The sequence below is a fragment of the Castor canadensis genome, chromosome 11, assembly GCF_047511655.1.
Source record: "Castor canadensis chromosome 11, mCasCan1.hap1v2, whole genome shotgun sequence".
NCBI classification, from domain to species: Eukaryota; Metazoa; Chordata; class Mammalia; order Rodentia; family Castoridae; genus Castor; species Castor canadensis.
In genome coordinates, this window is record NC_133396.1 from 22566315 (window position 1) to 22581530 (window position 15216).

Here is a 15216-nt window from a genome sequence, read left to right on the forward strand (position 1 = left end):
GGACTGGGATTGGACATGGAACCCTAATCAATAAAGATGAGTGTCTGTGATCCTAGTGAAGGGAGGCCATAGGTAGGAGGATCCACTGAAGGCCCACTCTGGGCATAACATCTGAAAAACAACTAAAGCAAAAGAGGGGCGTGGTTCAGGTGGTTGAGTGCCAAGCCCTGAGTTCAAACCCTAGCACTGCCAAAAGAAAAAAATAAAAGCATTTTAAATTATTTGCCTTTTACGTTAATCTATAATGTACACTTTAAAAAATAATCGATGCCATGCAACCTCCCTATTAGGAGGTGACTGCTCCTCACCCTCACACATTGGGGTTTAATGATGTGTTGGGGATATGAGAAATCCGAGCTAAAGGCAAAGCCCAGGGCCTGAGGACAAGTGTCACCGGTCAGGTCAGTATGAGGGTGTCACCCAGGTGGCCATCTCCTGCAGGCACTTAAAAATTCAGAGCTCAAGCTCTGCTTACAGTACAATAGCCGGATATGCGAAAAAGCTTTGCAGTGTGATAGGCACCATTAGAATTTCATCTATTTTAGATGTTTTTCTAGGGTCAAGGATATATATGATAGATTCGGATGAGTCTTGATTTTTAAAAAAAATCACCAAAAAAACACAACCGAGTTAGCCTGTTTTCAATAGAGCCTATTAAGGAAAGCACCTACGTTGGCCAACAACAAAAAAGGTGGAAAGGATGCAAAGAAGAAAGCGGCTCCGGGGAAAGCGATCTCCATCCCAGGACCGTATTTCGGGCGCGCTGGGGAGGCCTCCGGGTCCGGGTTGGATCGCCTGGAGAGCCAGCTATGAGCAACCCGCTCGGGACCTCTCCAAGATGGGACATCGCGCTGGGCCGGCGGAAAAGAAAGGCGCATAGGGGACCTACGGGACCTGCACCCTGCCTCGCCCCGTCCCCGAGGCGGCCAAGGAAGATACCCCAACACAAGACAAAGGCTCTCGGCCGCGGGAGGCCGAGAGTGCGCGTGCGCCACGGAGCGCGCGTGCGCGCGGCGGTCAGCGCCGCGGCCCGAGGCGTGGCGGGAGTAGGACAGCGGGAGCAAAGCGCCGAGAGCCGCGAGGCAGGCGCCGCGCAGCGGGAGGGCCGAGCGGTGGGGAGCTCGCGCGCGCCCACTGGTGGCGGGAGGGAAAGGTGCCGGTGAAGGTCTTGCTGCCCGCCCCTCCCCTAGGGAGGCTCGCGCTCCCGCGGCTCGCGCCTGCGCCGCCCGCCGACCTCGGGAACGCGCTCTGTCGCCGGCGCGCGCACTCGCAGTCACCGCCACCCACCACCTCCGCCACCAGCAGCAGCGCCGCCGCCACCGCCCACCTTCTGCCGTCGCCGCCACAGCCACCATCTCCTCCACTGCCCTCTTCTGTCCTCGCCTTCTGTAGACTATCAGGTAAGCGCCGAGGCTCCGAAATTTGCCTCCCCGTTCGCCCCTCTAACAAACCCCCAACCGTTGCCCCTCGCCCCAGAGGTGGGTTTAGTGAGCTGGGCATCGGTCGGGGGCAACGGCGGAGCCCCTCCTTGCGTCCTCAGCGCTTGGGGGCTGGGACTGGGGAGGCCTGGAAAGGAACGCGTGCAAGGGATGCACGCACGCGGGTGAGTGCGTGTTTCGGTGTTTGTGTGTGTTGGGGTCCGCACGACCCGCTTCGCACAAACCCGGGAGAGGGGGAGGCTGTGCCCCTAGGGTGGGGCACGGATGGCGGTGACCTAGGGGAGGGGTCTTCTCTACTCTCAATCTCAGCCTTTTGCCGCAATGGGCGTGGGTCTATGTTTTTTTTTGGAGGGGTTCTAATGACGACACTCAAAACCGAATCTGAAATCGGATTTCTCTACCCCTGTTTGCTGTCAGCTCGAAGGAAGATACGGATAGGGTTCTAGAAAAGATGACTCCCCACATATCTCTCCCTACACCTCCTAGTCAGTGATTCCCACGGGGCCTTCGCTGCCCCTGATTTAAGGCGGTGGCTCGCCCCCTCCCCTTTTCCTCCTTCAGAAACTGGCAGGGGACATTTGGGGGCTGGGAAGAATCCGGGAGATGGGGAGGGGTCTAGGCGCTGTCACCAGCTGCCCTTCCCCCTGCGCGCTTCTCGTGTGAGCCTGGAGCAGCGCTGTGCGGGAGAGAAGATAGTGCGCGGATCCCGAGGTGGAAGCTCGAAAAGGCAGGGATCACCTGGCCTTGCGATGGGAGCCGACTCCACGCCCTTCGCGCCTGGCTCGCAGAGGGGCACAGCCGCAGCCCTGCACAGACTGGTGCGGGGGTGCAGGTGCATTTCGGGGCGGGTTCCTTTCTCTGCGTTCTGCGCCGGGCGCCCAGCTTGTGCGCTCCCTGCCGGAGGCGCGGGTTGGCGCGCAGGGCTCGCCCCTCACTGCGGCAGTGGGTGTGGACCTGGGTGGGCGAGGAGGGGGAGCGGAGGATGTGCCTCCTCCCACTCCCACCCCTCCCCCGTTTTTTCCCCCTCTGAACGCGAGGTGCCATCTTTTTGCGGCGTATCACGTCTTTATCGTACCGTGCCAAGTCTGGTGGCCGGGCTTTGGAGGACAGGGGAGAGGGCAACCAGCTTTGAAATCTTGACGCTTTGCTGCTGCAGGCGTGAGCACTGGGGGCATTCACCCGCGATTTTCTAAGGGAGCTCGCTGCTTTGTTTGTAAGGGTTACGTGATCTGTGATCTGCGTTTTGGCTTTTATTCTATAAGGGTGTTTAGTTAAACGCCTCCGCAACTCCACCCTTTTTTCTTCCCCCATTTTTGACCCTTTGTTGGATCTCCGGGCAGTCACAGCCCCAGGGTATACGCGGAACGGGCGTTGACCCCGACAGCCGTCTCCAGGAGTTCGGCCCTACGTCAGGACGCGTTAGTAGGGCTGAAGGGATGGGATTCGAGGTCTTGAGTGCGGTGCGGGGTGGCAGTAAAGGAACCACACCCCTCCCTACACCCGCAGCATCCTGGGGCCACACCCCACCAGGCTTCCCAGCTAGGAGGGCTGGCCAACCAGGGATGAGGAGAACCCGCAGGCAGCGCCCCTCCCGGCTTTTATGCCCTGTTGCTTCGCCAGGCAGGAGAGTATGAGGAGGGGGCTTAAGGTCCTCTCGGGTTCTGCGGCCACACCCATCTTTTGGAGCCCACTGAGGGGAACACTGAATGGGGGTTGCCAGGGGAACCACACGCCTCCAGAGGAGGGACCTCAGGGCGTTACCCCGCCCCTTTCCCCACGGAGGTCCTGGACCCAAGGGTAGTGGCTTGGCGCTGGGTTGGCCTCCAGGAGGATGCGGGAGGGAATGCCTGATCCACTGTGGCTCATTCTGATTGGCCCGGCGGCAACAACCACACTAAGATAGGCGTCCCTATGTATTTTCATTATTATGGGCATATGAAAAGTGCAGCCCTTGAAACTGAGAGGGGTGGGTGGCGAACTCCGGGTGAAACAGGAGTAGCGGAGCTGTCCTGTAGTAAGCCTGGTCGGAGCGGTTTTCTGGTCAATTGTGTAGCTGAGAACTGGTGCGGGGGTGCAGTTCTGAGATCGATGCACATTTTAGAAGCCGAATCGTCCATGCGAGCCGCCCAGATTGATCTGAATCCCAGAAATGTCTTGGCTCGAGGTGAAGAGCCCTCTGGGAGCAGGCCACCGCTCACCTGCTGTGGCGTGGTCTGGGGAGGGAGCCTGGGCGCTTTGCGGCCTGCGTGCATGACTGCAAGGCTGCGCCCGTGGCGGGCGTGTTGGATGGATTCAAACACCTCCCAGATCTTGCCCATCAGGATCCCATACCAGACGGAGAGAGGATCTTGGGGTGGCCCTGGAGAAGGAAGACTGGGACAAAGGCTGCCATTGTGACCCCTCGGGCAAAGATGTCACCTTCTGTCCGTTGAGGGAGACCGGCGGGGACGAGCGCTGTGAGCCCAACGCAGGAACAAAGCACGGGTCACGCGCCTGCGATTTCACTCCATTTTGAAAGGTGTTTGGCAGTTTAAATGGGCTCTGAGGTCAGAAGGCCGGGGGATTATTAATGGAGGGTCCTTGGGGCCGTGGGGTGGCCCTTCATGCGATGATTGGGAAACTCCATCCCTGGCTTTGTGCTTGCTTTAAGGAAACGGCTTCAGCAAAGGACCTGGAGGCAGTGCAGCCTTGGGTTTGCCCCAACCTTGGAGTGCTTGAGCAAGGCATCCAAAAATGTCCCAGTGCTCACCTCAAGCCATCGACACCCATCTCAAGCAGGCTGGGGGCCCTTTTCCTTCCTATGATACGCCACTCACCCTCTGGCACTCAGGAAACTGTAACTCCCAAGTCTTGGTTTCGGACTGGTTCCAGTTGGACTGGAACCATGATTTGGGACCATGACTGCTACCAGGCTTCAGGCTCAGAAGCACTGCTTTGAGTTCTGTGTGAATCTCAAATGACAGGTCCTACAGCAGAAAATGAAATGTCTCACCTGTCTTAGTTACTTCTGTGGTTAATTCTGAGATACCATTTTGTGTTAAATGGTGCTGCTTAAGTTTACCATACAAGAATTGCTTGTGGATTCCTCTCTAAATCAGTAAATGAAGAGCTCAGTCCCTCCCCCAGCTCCTGGAATGAAGAGAGACTTTGCAAGCCAATTCATTTCTCCGCCAGTGTTTGCTCCCTAGCAGATGTGTTTACAGCAATGACCTGGCTTGGCTCTTGGGTTCACCTTTGGATGATCTGGATGATTTTGTTGGCCTTGCTGTTTTTTGAATGAGTGACAGTCCATGACTCTGTGTTCTGCCCTGCATAGACCCTTTCTACACACTCCCAGAGTGGCGGAAGGGTGTGGCTTCTAATGTCAGGACTAGTTGCCCAGAAAGGAACAAAGGAAATAGATAATGCCCATGAAATGCAAGAAGAAAACTTAGAATTGGTTTGATTGAGGAAGGGTCGGATGTATTCCTTTGGGAAAAGAAGCCCTTGTATTGAACTGCCCTTTGACCCACATACCCTTGGTGGTCAAGGTCGGCTGGCAGGATTGTGGTGCTCTTGGTGTAGGCTGACTTTTCCTTCTGCCTGTTTAACGTCAGTTCAGGCAGCTCATTTGTTGAAAAATTGAAGAAATTGTATTTTATTACTCTTTCCCTCAGCATTCTGTGTATGGCGGAGTGACTCCCTAGCTGTGTGTATGATGTATGTTACTTTTACAATTGGATATGTGATAATTTTCCAGCTGGACCTTGCCTTTTGTTTATTTAGTATCTTTCTTACTCCCTCCTTGAAAAGGAATCACTCTGAAATAAGTAAAAACACCTTTAGGGGCCTAATACAGGGCCATACATACAATAGGTATTTGGTACATACTCATTTAACAAATAAATGAATAAAATGCAGAAATAAAAGTTAAGAGAATGGTAAAGAAAGTAGAATGGGGATGGTGCTTACTAAAGATCACAACATTAGGAAGTTTGGGGACAGATCCAATTCGGTTTGTCCCAGCTTTGTGTCCAAATGATGCCTAGACTGCTCCCTGTGCCCTGGTGCACCTCCTTGCCCTACTTTCGGCCCATAGCCTGGTCCCATTGCTTATCTACTCCTTGTTGACCAGAAGGGGGAAAGGGGAGAGAGTGCAGCACCTGGCTGCTCCTGAGGGGGTCCTGCTCTTCCTGCAGGTGGTCAGTGAGGTGGGAGTAGGAGCCTCACTTCTACTCCCTCTCCCTCACCCTGCTTGCTTCATTATCCATTCAGAGACCCCCCCCCACCTCTCCACATTCCCAGAAACACCTGCATGATCACTGATGACTTGGAGCTAGTTTTGGGGCACCTTAGCAGGTGAGGGGGAGAGAAGACCCCAGTCCCACCAACTGGTCTGCAGCAGGAGAGGGGCCTGGTGTTTTAGCTGTGACTGTCTGCTGTTTTCCTGTAAAACAGTAGTTCTCAGAGGGTGACTGAGATGTCTAGAAATATTTTAACTTTTCACTGGGGTGGGGAAAGGGTGTTACTGGCATCTTGTGGATAGAAGTCAAGAATGCTGCTAAATGTTCTGCAAGGCACAGGACAGTTTTCTTCCTCAAAGAATTATCAGAATTGGGCACTGGTGGCTCACACCTATAATCCTAGCTACTCAGGAGGCAGAGATAAGGAGGATCAAGGTTGGAAGCCAGCTCAGGCAAATAGTTTGGGAGACACTATCTTGAAAATACCCCAAATGTGGTAGAGAGCACATGCCTAGCAAGTGTGAGTCCCTGAGGTTAAACCCCAGTAGTGCCTCCAAAAAAAAAAAAAAGGAACAATCAGGCCTCAAGCCTCAGATGTCCTAGTGTGGAGTAGAGAAGCCCCACATAGACAGTGTTTCTGGGGCATATTTATCTCAATTACATCCATGGAGTGTCTTCTAGGAGGTGCTGAGTGCTGCTGGAGGTGATCTCATTTAATCCTCACAACTCCCCTCTGTTCCTGTTACTACCTCTGTTAGGGTTTAGAACCTGTGAAGATCACACAGCCAGTGAGCTGGGTGTCTGACACCAGCCTCTTCCCCCTCTCAGCTGCTCGTGGGTTTAATAAGCCCTTGCGGGCTAACCCGGGACCCACGTCACACATACAACACTGACTCCATAGAATAAAGATTCCAGAGCCACTAACCTACAACTGAACTTTTGCATGATTCCAGTTGGAGCATGGCCTGAAACAGGGTTGGAGAGATTCGGAGTCAAGGCTCTCAGTTTCTGATCTGGCCCTGACACGGGTGCAAGGGATTTCATTCCATCTTGGTGCTCTGTTTATCAAACAGAGAGAAAATGTCTTCCCCCACATCCAGTGTTTCTGGACTTCTCTGTCCTGTCGGCTGGGTTGATTGGCTCAGAGAAAGTTGGAAATTAAGATTGGAGGATCAAGACAGATTGAGCTGTGGCCATGGTCCAAGTCACTGATATTTTAGGGAAATCAGATCCCCATCTTAGATTCTGTCCCTTTCAGAGGTTGAGAGTGTGTGTGTGTGTGTGTGTGTGTGTGTGTGAGATCAGGTGGGCAAGGGAAGTCTTCATTGCAAGCATTCTGGGCTCTGGAGGCTTTGCTCACGACCTGGACCCAGGCGCGGCAGTGGATATTTTGTTATATGGTGGGCTATGGGGCTGCCCACAGCTCCTCTGTCTTTAGAACTCACCGCCACCCCTGGCAGACAAAGGTACAACAAAGCTGTGCTTCTGTAGACCTCCCTCTCTGCCTGCCTGTGCCAGGCATGAACACTACCCCTATCTCACCCCTGTTGCCTTGCCAGTGGGCGGTGGGGGTGAGGGGTGGGGGGAGGCTGTCCAGGAATTCCTTTCTTGTCTCCATGCCACATCCCTTCCCCCACACACACATCTCTGCCCCACCTCTCCTTTCCTGCCTATTGGCTCCCATGGTGTTGTAGGGATGCAGTGAAAGGCCACCAGAACAGGATTGGAGCATTTTGGTTCTTGGATTGGGAACCATTCTGTAGGTATTCAGATGGAAAGCACTTCAGCAAAATACAAAGTCAGATCACTTCCAGGAAGATTATCTTAATATTGTGACTTTTAAGTGCCTGGCCAGCAGGTCCCCAGTGCAGGGCAGTGTCCTGTCTGGGAGGCTGTTTGACTTCATGGTTAAGAACATGGGCTGAGGCCTCTGGGGTGTCATTCTGAGCTCCCTCACTCACTGTGGAACCCATGCATGTGTTTAACCTCTTAGAGAGGTTTTTGTTGTTGTCACCTGTGACTTCAGTAGGATAGTATGCGTTTCTTACATGGGAGTTAAACAAGGCAATGTGATGTTTACCAGGCCCGGGTGCATAGTAAGGGCTCAGCAGCTGGCATCGTGGCAGTATCCTCTGCATGGACACTTGTGGTTGGATGAATGTGCACAGGTGCCTACAGAGCCTGGTGGTGGAGTCAGCAGGAATGGATAAAGTATTACACCACATAGGAATCAAGATAGGAAAAGTGAGTGACTGCCTAGCTCCCTGGAACCAGGAGTTGTTGTTTGGGCGGAAGTAGAACCCCCGACGTGACACACACCCATGTTAAAATGTACACACAGAACTCTTGCCACAGGCAAGCAGAGGGACTTATCAACTGTTGTCCTCTTTCTTCCTGAAATCTGTTCCATGCCAGGAATAGATGGCAGACTCCCTACACTGGCCTGAACTGAACTGCCCTCTCCCCAAAGGATAACCTGGCTCAGCATGTTGGGTCCAGAGATCTTTCTAGTTTAATCATTGAATAAAAAGTGAGTGATAATTGGGCTGGTAGAATGGCTCAAGTGGTAGAGCACCTGCCTAGCAAGCATAAGGCCCTAAGATAAAACCCCAGTATCACCGCCCCCCACCCCCCAAAAAAAAGCCACTCAGGAGGTAGAGATAAGGAGAATCACAGTTCAGAGCGAGTCTGGGCAAAAAGTTGCTGAGACCCTATCTCAAAAAACCCATCACAAAAAAGAGCTGGTGGAGTGGCTCAAGGTGTAGGTAGGCCCTGAGTTCAAGCCCCAATACTGCAAAAAGAACAAGTAAGTGATGATTGAGAAGTAATGGCAGTAACAGAAGGAAGGCAGTAGAAGTCAAGGAGATCTTTCAAATGAACTAATTCACTGGTAAGTAGCCTTCATGATGGATGGTGGAGAGTGGAGAGAAAAACATAAAATAAAGCTCCTTGTAGACTGAATCTTAGGAATTCCAAACATCTAGTAATCGGTCATACATGAGTCAATAAATTAGGTTTAAAAGCCTTCTTATCCATGAACTCAAACAAGAATCAGAATACATCAGTTTTTAAGTCATTACATCAGAAAATCACTTTTTAAATAAAAAAGCCAGGTGTGGTGGTACATGCCTGTAGTCCCAGAACTCAGGAGGCTGAGGCAAGAGAATAATGAGTTTAATGTGTAGCCTGGACTACATAGCAAGATCCTGTCATAAGATTAAATCAAATTAAATTTTAAACATCTTTAACTTAAACCACAGGTATATGTTGTTTGTTCATGCATCTTTGGACATAGGTCCACGCCTTCTCTTTTATTTGTATTAACTGATTGCAATTCCTGGTTGTCTTCTTTGCCTATGATGTTTATGCTGTGGATAATCTGAATGCAGAACCCCTCAGCAGTTTTACTGTTTGGGGTTTTTCCATAGTCTTTTCCATGCCATTTGATAGTAAAAGTTACTCACCTGTATGAAATCCTTACAGAGCATTCATTTTGTATTTGTATTCCATCAGCCTGCACCGTATTTATGTGGTTATTATAGCAAGCTATAATGAGTTATGTGATTATTTAAGTCATATGATCATTATAGCAATAGGATGCACTGAGAAGGTTTCTGCACACGCGCAGATGACCTTGAGTGAGAGTGTAGCTGTGGCAGGAGGCCATCCTGGCTATAGACATCAGTCCTGGTAGAACCCCAGCCTGGAGGATTTAGTCCTCCATTTCTTCTTAGAGGGTATCAGGAGAGTGCCTACTGGGAGGACTTTTGTGTTAAGTAAAAGGTGGGCGTCTTCTTGCCGCCCATCTGTGCCTGTCTTCCAGACCCATTTCTTTGAAGTCAGTCACATAGAATAACAACTTAAGTGGGCATGACAAAATTCTCCCCATTAGACTCAAAATAAACTTAAATTCCTCCCACAGTGTGTACTGCCCTTAGGAGAATTTCAGATAAAAGTCCAGCAACTTAAAAACAGTTTAAACCAGAAAGCAAGAATTAAATCTGAAGCCATTGATAATGATGCTTCATTCATGGCTATCCTCTGGCCTCTCCACCCCACTGCTAAATCCATGCATCAAAGGGAAAAGGGACATACATTATCCCTGATCCAGCTGCTGGGTTTCCCTCCAGCCCATGGCCCAGTGTTCTGTTTTCCCAGGAAGGCTGGGTGTGCAGTCCTGGGACCTAGTTCGCAGTTGTACCACAGAAAGTCCAGGGATGCACTTTTATCCCCTGCCCTCCCTAGGACAGATATTCTAGATATTAGAAGACCCCTGGGTCCATGGCTGCCTGTTGTGTGATCTGCAGCCTGCATATAATGACAAGAAAGGAGTACAGGGAAGAACCAATTGGTGGAACCCTGGTATGGTGCCTCTCCCCAGGGATACCAAGTTGCACCAAATTAGGCAAAAAAAAATTATGCATAAACAGAATTGGGGGAGGGGAACAAAAAACATTTTTTTTTAAAAAATAGAGCAAACAAACAGACAAAGAATAAAAAAAAAATAAAAAACCAGATTTGTCCTGGATCAAATCCAGTTCTGCTATTGATTTCCAGGTCATTCCAGGATCCCTTATTTCACTAAACTCTTGTCTTTCCTCCTCCTCCTTCTCCTGTGGTCTTCCACTTAAAAAGGGACTTCTTAATCAATTAATCATCTGAAAACAAGTGCCTACGGGAAGGCTACAACTTAAAGAATGTTTTTGGTTATACATATATATTTGAATGAGAACATTCACTACCTTATTTGTTGTAGGTGTGGGTTTTTTATATCAAATTTGCTGCAAACCTGAGCAGCTTTCCACTTTGGTGTGGATAGGGTGTCAGAATTTAATCAACTTGGTTAATAAAGCAAAAGTTGGATTGCAAGTAAAACAGCATGTCACCTCCCGCTGCCCTGGGGCACAGTGAAAATCATGGTGTGGAATGATAGGAACTGGTCCCTCTCAAAGCCACCCATTGCTAAGAAACACTAGGAATGACATTGCAAGCATCATCAGTCCTTCTGCCATCTATTCTCTGTCTTGTCTTTTCTCTGAGAACAAGAAAAGTTCTACCAGAGCCCCCATTCTACACTATTCCGGTTCAGCTTTGAGGTCTGCTTCAGCCTCCATGAGGCCAGTTTAGAACAGCAGGCTGAATTTTACAGGACATCCTAAATCCTCTTTAGTAATGGAGAGATCACTCGCAAACTCACCTGAGCCTTTTTTAAACCTATTTAGTATTTTCCCTGCATAAGCTACTGGAGATGCCTCCTGAGCCCTGGCTCTGAAGTCCTTCCTTCCCAGCAGCTCAGCTGCGCCTGAGGAAAGGCTAGCCACAGCTGCACTATTCCCTGCAGAGTGTTAACAAGGACAGAATATGGTGAAATACATCCCTTTTGGTGTCACTAAAGTGCTATAAATAATCATGAGCTAGTGTTTAATAGCTGAAAGGAAAAGCAGGAAAAAAAATTTAATCATCAGGATTCATGTTATAAGTTGACAGTCTGGGCTGAGGTTTAGAATAGGACTTTTAGTAAGAGTCCCTGCTTAGCAAGGGTGAGGCCCTGAGTTCAACCCCCCGAGTCTGGGAAAAATAAAAAGAAGAAGGCTTTTAAAAAGATCCCATCTGATCATTTGTTGTCAACAAGACTAAATTCCACATTCCTCATTTTGGGGGTCTGTTATCACTGGCTGCTTGGGTTCACCATGCCCTAAATTTAATTGCCAACTTCCCATTGACCAACTAGGACACTTTTGGCAGAGGTGGAGAATTCCTGGACTTCCATACTTCCATCTGGGAAAGGGGGATGATGCAGACTTCTCCCTGTAAGTGGATAATGAGGCTGGTCTCTCTTCTCTCTGGGTAGTCGTGGAACTGAAATGAAACAGTTGATGAGAATTCCTTTGAGCATCTCAGAAGACAGAGCACAGGGAGGCGAGTGCCTCCCAGGAGCACAGGCAAGCGCCTGATCTGAAGTCCCTTGGGGTTTGAGCGCAGCCTGGTGCCTGAAATGGTGCAGCTGCTGCCACCTTGCTCCTGAGCTCCAGCCAGAGGAGGCAACTGGTTCCCAGGGGTGAGCACTGAGTCACAGGGGGAGGAATGGACTGGCGGCCACAGTCCAGCCTGCACTGGTTGTGTCTGTCCCCTTTTTTGGACAGAAAGAGGTCCCAAACCAGGGTACAGGACAATGGGTGGGGTGCCCTTAGTATGACCTGTAGTGATTTCCAGCCCTGTCAGTGCCAGCTTCTTGGGAAAGGGACTGGGACTTGACTTCCTTTTTTGGCTCAAGTCACAATCCTTGAATGGAATTTCCTGGAGCCTTTTGTATTCTCCTTGGGGTTTTCAGTCTCTTCCTAATGAGACAGGGACTTGGTATGAAATCTCATCTTCTCATTGTGCCCAGGGTGACCTATCCTTGCCACTCCAAGTGTTTAGCATGTGATAGGAATCGATTAAGGCCAAAATGATTAAGTTAAAACCAGGCAATGAGTTTGGTGGTATACAATTCTGATGGCTCATTAACTGAATGGTTTTGAATTGAGCTGGAGCTGGGCAGAATTTATTTGCTTTGGCCTGTGAACAGGAGGTTTCTCAAGCGTGGGGTTGTGGAAATCTGTCAGGATGTGTGCAGAACCCCATGTGGACCGTGACCCATTGATTCAACCTCATGGCTGGGCCTGAGCGCCTGTCCTGGGTCTCCGGTGGCTCCATAACATTGTCTCTTGGTAACTTCAACACTGCTGTCATTGCCACCTGGTCCCCTCCACTTGGGTCATTGGAATCTCCAGTGTGACAAACCAGAGTCTTAAGCTCTCCTCTCCTCCGTATCCTGGAACACATTAATCGGCTTCTTCCAGATGCCACCATGTTTGTCTCTTCCCAGGCCCATTGGTACGAGCACCAAAATAGGTTTAGCCTTGCCATTCCCACCCTCATCATTATGGAAACAATAATTGTTCCCTTGTGTCAGTTCTAAAATTCATGACCAACCCATTTTGCATTCCATCACCAAATTCCTCCTAGATAGCACTGTTGTCTGTCATGATGGCTGTGTCCAAGCATGAGTCCCCAATCAGGCTCTGTCACCTGCTAAGCCCAGCCTGACTTCATGCCGTCTGCCCTGTCCCTGTCCAGTTCCACTTCACACTGACCACCAGCCCAGCCTATCTCCTTCCTGGAGGGCATGTTCTCTCTGCCCGCACTCACACAGGTCCCCATGTGGTGCATGTCCTCCCTGAAGCCACCTCAGGGCTGGGCTCCAGATCCGGATCTTTACCTCCCTCTGTCACCCTCCTCCCTACTGCAGCACTGTGCTTAGCAGTGGCCCTCTCTTTTCGTCTTATCTCCCCACAGCTGGGCATTCTCTGAAGACAAGGGACTGTGTCTCCTGTGGCTCTCGTGCTCCCCGGGTGTGTGTGACAGAGCTGGCACATGCAGAGCTCAGCACACTTTTTTTTTCTTTTTTGGCAGCACCTGTGATTGAATTTGGGGCATCCTGAGGCAAGTATGCTATCGCTTGAGTCACGATCCCCCCAGTCCTTTTGCTTTTAGTTTCTTTTTCACATAGAGTCTCATGCTTTTGCCCAGGCCAGCCTTGGGCTTTTATCCTCCTACCTCTGTCTCTTGAATAGCTAGGATCACAGGCGTGCATCACCATGCCTGGCTTGTTTTTGAGATTAGGTCTCACTGATTTTTGCCTAGGCTGGCCTTGAACTGTGATCTTCCTGCCTCTGCCTCCCCGGTAGCTGGGATTTTAGGTGTTCATCACTCACTCTTGATGGATGGGGCTGGGTGCTAATAGATAGATACGCTTTTGCACTTTGCCTGTTTAAATAAAGCATGTGAGCCACCTATTAATCCACAGTCCCATTACTCAGAACCCTTGAAAATAATATAAACCACATTTCCTTTGAAAATCCTTTGAAATCATTGTTACTCTGCCCTACTTCACACCAACCTAACATCCTCCCCAATGGTCCAAATTAGCTTGTACAGAGATATTGATGGCAGTACTGATAAAGATACTGATAACAGATTGCATTTATTTTACTGAAAACATGGCCTCAGTTAATCCTTACTGCCTAGTAAGTGAGGCAGGGGTTATCATCCATTTTGCAGAGGGGAAAATTAAGGCTCAGACATTGTTCAAGGCTGGGGAGGAAGCCAGGTGGTGCCACAGTCAGACACCCTACCCCGCACCCTCAGGGCCTTCCCCACTCAGCTCCACACATTCTGCCAGCCACAGAGGAGCCAAGGGACATGTCTTTAGTGCTAAGGACCGGGGAAGCATGTCCTCATCCTCTGCGAATGGGTCACATGTAACATGAGCCTGGAGAAATTATTTTAACACTGAAAGCAAGCCTCTAAAATCAGGCTGCTGCTTCATGTCGCTGGTGACACCAGAACCAAATTTAGCGTCACGGACATGTCCACACTGAGCAGCTAGAGCTCATTTTTCTTCCAGTTCACATGAAGCATGAGAAAGGTACACACCTGCAGGGGGTCCATGTGGCAAAGGCTGAAAAATGTGGGCGAGCCTGTGTATAAACTCAGGGAAGAAGATGCCAGCTCCTGGCTGTGCCTACCGGGAGACATTTTAGTAGAAGGGGGTGACTTCTCTGGGCCAGGCAGACAAAGAAGGCCCTCTGCTGCTAGGAAAGAGGGTCACGGTAGGAGGGGAGGTTGGGAGGAGAGGGAAGACAATCTGCATATTCCAGCCTGCTGGCCCCTGCCTGACCCCATTACTCCACATTCCATGTGTATCACACTCAGGGAGCAGGTGGGAGGGGCTCACACAGGTAAGGCTGGGGTTCTGCTGATGCATGTGAAGTTGCCTAGAGTCTGTACCCTCTCAGGTCCCTTCCATGGTATGGAAATACATATCCCACAGCTCCTCCCTCTAACTGAGACCACAGTCATTTCTGTTCCCTTCTTGCTACCCACATTCTCTCCAACATTAAAAACCAAAGCTACCAGCTGTACAGCAAAGATACCATGTGTAAGATCCCACCTAGTTTCTCAGTGGTTTTGATTGGTTTTTTTTTTGTGGCTGGGAACGACAGGTTATTTCAGTCTATAAAATATATTCACAGTGAGTAGTTCCACAAGGAAATCCTTAAAAGCACCCCAAGCTGAAGTTGGTGCCCCCTGGAGAACATGTTCAGCACAGCCTTGGCCCTGAGTGCAGGTCCACGGAGCTCCCACAGAGCTGCAGAGGGTGGGTGCCTGTGCACACAGCCCTGAGTGCATGAGCACCTGAGCCAAAGACATTCCCTTCAGTCACCACTGGCAAGCCCATGGTACACTGGTCACATCTGTGTTCCTGGTGCAGGGCCCTCATCATCAAAGATGGTGGTCACATAATAAACACCCAGGCCCTCTGTCACTAGGACTCCACTACGAGGTCCCTGGAATTGCCACCTGGTAGTGGGACAAGCTCTGCCGTCCACTGGGCCCCAAGTTTGCAAAGAACACTTGGGATAACCTGGCTTTTTGGATACACTAAGATTGACCTAATTTGAATAATTAGGGGAAAGATGAGTCATGTCAACATTCTTATTTGGATGCCA

General features: G+C 50.2%; 1 protein-coding gene across 23 annotated transcripts in view; it reads left to right on the forward strand.

The window, feature by feature from the left end:
* Positions 1-1242: 1242 nt before the first annotated feature.
* Mapt (microtubule associated protein tau) overlaps positions 1243-15216 on the forward strand; it is a 101276-nt gene continuing 87302 nt past the window's right edge. For 21 of the 23 annotated variants that reach the window (XM_020161374.2, XM_074045824.1, XM_074045829.1 and 18 more), the window contains exon 1: positions 1243-1400. The gene's annotated coding sequence lies outside the window, so the exon portion shown is untranslated. Of the gene's footprint in view, positions 1401-1450; positions 1604-1678; positions 2272-15216 lie in introns of those variants that run through there. The other 2 variants (XM_074045825.1, XM_074045826.1) reach the window with 2 other exon arrangements.